Source organism: Camelina sativa, chromosome 7 (genome assembly GCF_000633955.1).
Source record: "Camelina sativa cultivar DH55 chromosome 7, Cs, whole genome shotgun sequence".
In the NCBI taxonomy this organism is placed as follows: Eukaryota; Viridiplantae; Streptophyta; class Magnoliopsida; order Brassicales; family Brassicaceae; genus Camelina; species Camelina sativa.
Window position 1 is genome coordinate 14,235,873 of NC_025691.1, and position 3,435 is coordinate 14,239,307.

The 3,435-nt window shown below is 39.1% G+C and overlaps 1 pseudogene; it reads right to left on the reverse strand.

Annotated features, from left to right (window-relative positions):
* LOC104701155 overlaps positions 2,080-3,435 on the reverse strand; it is a 2,237-nt pseudogene continuing 881 nt past the window's right edge.

The following is a 3,435-nucleotide window of genomic DNA, read 5'->3' on the forward strand; positions in this document are numbered from 1 at the left end:
TTTTTGGTATGAGTCCTGAGAAAACCTTCAGGAATAGTTGGCGGTCTTCCCAATTCTACTTCCTGGAATGTTAGACAATGAAAAGGTTAGGAACCATTTGATGTCAAGTAATTAAACAATGAAAAGGTTATGATGTAACTCACCATCTCTTGTTCGATTTGTAAGTAAGACTTCGGCCCTGATACATGCTTGTGAGGGCCAAGACCATTACGGTCAGACATTCGAGCTGCTGAAGTGGTTGCACTCTTTTCCATGGCTTCTTCTGTGTTCCAATAGTCACACATTTCTTTCCAAAGAGTTCTCTCAATATACCTCGGTTTCCCTTCCTCTTGCTGAGCTGCTGCCTTGGAAACAATGTCTTTCATACGGTTTTGACAAATGCTATAGAACTTTGCTTGAACCACACCGGTTAGAGAGGGATCCCAGGTGTGTGTTTTCTACAAAAGAAGACTAGTGTTAGTGATAAAAAAAACCAAGAAAAAAGCTATAAATACAGAAATCAAATTGAAAAGAGTAGAAGTTTACCGCGAATTCCAAGAAGTAACCTTCTCTTCTTGCATTCGGAACACAACCCCAACTGTAATATGGACCATCAAACTTGTTTGTAAACACTTTTGTAATCTTTCGGGTAAGTGATGACGTGTCTTTACCAAACCTTCAAACAGAAACAAATCAGTAGTCAAATTCCAATCAAACACAAACAAATCGATCAATCCAAGTAAAATTCTAATCACAAACAAACACAATCAATCCAAAATTCTAATAATTCTAATCACAAACAATCACAAACAATCCAAAATACAAAATTATAATCCAAATTCTAATCACAAACAAACAAACACAATCGAATTCTAATCCAAACAAACAAACACAATCAAATTCTAATCCAAAATACAAAATTCTAATCCAAATTCTTACCAAGTGGTTCCACGCTCTAATGAGGGAGAGAGGACAGTGGTATACTTCTCACGGCCTGGTTGGACAAGCATGTCATGTAAAGAAGCGAGTACATCAGCTGGGAGATTTGATTCCCTTGCACCGTCATCCTCCGAATCAGCTTCTTCCTCATGTGAGTTTTGCGCTTGAGAACTGTGAAGCGATGCAGAAGCTGCTCGAGGTTGACCAGGTTGAGAAGAGAGTGGTCGATGAGACTGTCGAGGTAGAGGATACTCTCGTGGTAGCTTTGAGACTTGAGGAGACTGTCGATGATGATTCCTGACTGACGATTGAGGAGACTCTCGAAGTTGACTCGAGAATTCTGGTGGATTCGTCGCGGAGCTTGAGGAAAAGGACGCCTGGTTGGATCTTCGCCGGAAGGGGATGTTCCGGGAAAGCTCCTCGAGTGCTGGAACAGATTTGTCGGAGGTGGATAGTCTCGGTAAGAAGGTGTAGGTCTCGCTGGAGGCTGGAGGTTTGGGACAGGAGTTCCCTGAGAATCAGTCTCTGGAACTCGATGTTTTGCCGGCGTGAAGGTATACTGGGGAGGAAGATTGGCAGGTCTGTGATTTGCCGTTTGTGAGGTTCCAGAGGTTCGTTTAGAGGGGTTTCTTCTTCCTCCGCCTCTTTTCTTTACTCCAGCCATCAAGGGTTTACGGTTTCGTCGAGTGAGAGGAATTTAGATCTAGGGTTTTGAGATTTTGCGGTTTCGTCTCGAAGAAGAAGAAGAAGAAGAAGAAATGAGAAAAGATATGTTAGATTAGGGTTTGTTCGGGGAAGAAAACGAAAAATAATGGGTTTTCGTGTTTTGTTACGGCCCAAATTTTGTTAAGGCCCAAATTTATTAAAGCAGTCGCTAAATAGTAGCTCTTTAGTCGCAATCTTTTAGCGACTGTCAAACTGGTTTCCAAATTAGTCGCAAATTGGCGACTACACTATGACAATATGCATCAGTCTCCAATTAGCGTCTACTAGGCGACTGATTTATTTTAGTAGCCATTCAGTAGCTAAACAATCGCAATTCAGTTGCTAAATTTAGCAACTGTGTTTTTAATCGTAAATTGCAGTAACCAATTCCATATTTTCTTGTAGTGATATACTTGTGAATGTCCTTTATAATATGAGCACTGCAGCAATGATTCGTTTGCATATAAAGATTGAGCTCCTTTTTTTATTAATTACAAATCAGTAGGTACTACAACCACATGTTATGTACACATACACATAATCATTTACATTAATGGTTACAAAGTATATAAAAATAATGAATTTTGATACATATACAAATATATTATGTACAACTTACCAATGTCATGTTTTATTCTACAAATCTTGGTCTGAGCAAACGTATAGAGTTTCAGAGACATCCACTAGGTGAAACCAAACCAAGTTGCTTACCAGAAACATTTATGCAAGAAGTCTTTGCTGCTTCACCATTGTAAGTTAGATTAATCGCTTGCATTCGAATCCCAGTGCATGGTACTCGCTCACTACAATCCATCTTTATAGCAATCTTTGTGGCTGATGTTCCCATGATTCCGCTATATATTACATCGTTTATTTTGACTCCCGACTCCTGTAAAAAATTTTGTTTTCATATTTTAATTAAAGTTTCACTATCACTTTTTTTGCTAATTTTCTCGCATTTGTGATTTGGTAACAATCATCCTATATAAAAGTTACCAATCAAACTCATTATTTCTTAAAATCAGACAAAATTATTTGAGTTATAAATATGAAACGGACCTGAGAAGGGCAAGAAGAATCGCCTGGGCAATAGTTCTGGTCGATGACGATAGGATACGAAACGTTGACCATAAGAGCCCCTAAGAACCGAACCCTTTCCACGAACCCGTTGCTATATCGTGGCCACGACTTTATCCTTAGTCCATTGTCCGTTCGTACAAACACAGCCTTCTTCACAGTCTGTTTTCCACGCCTTGTTCCTCTATGGACTTCGCTAAGCTCCCAATGCTGATTCCATGTCCAGGACCACAAGTGATTCCATCTACCATCAGGTTCTTTGTACCCGGTCCGATCGAGATACAATCGTCTCCGGTTTTGATGGAAGCATTTCGGACCTCGATGTCGGTTGATAGCTGGATGTGAATGCCATCAGTGTTGGGGCTATCATCTGGTGCTATCATCCGGACATCTTCAATCCATATGTTTCTGCATCGGCTTATTGCTATGTGGAACAATTGGCTCTTCAATGACAATACTCCTTTGATCCTCACGTTGTATGAGTCCATGAATCTCAATGTCTACATTAAATAGCCTTTATTAAATCTTGATTGCTAGTTGGCAAAAAAAAAAAAAAATCTTGATTGCTTATTTGCGTTTGTGTTCTTTTGTGATTAATAAAAAATTAAAATTTATATTTTCGTAAACAAATTTTTTGTTTTCATACAATTTCAAGCAAATGCATAAATTATTGGGACATGTAGCCTCGTAGTTGTAATAGTGTTGTCTATTTGTCATCGGTAAAATTCAATTCCG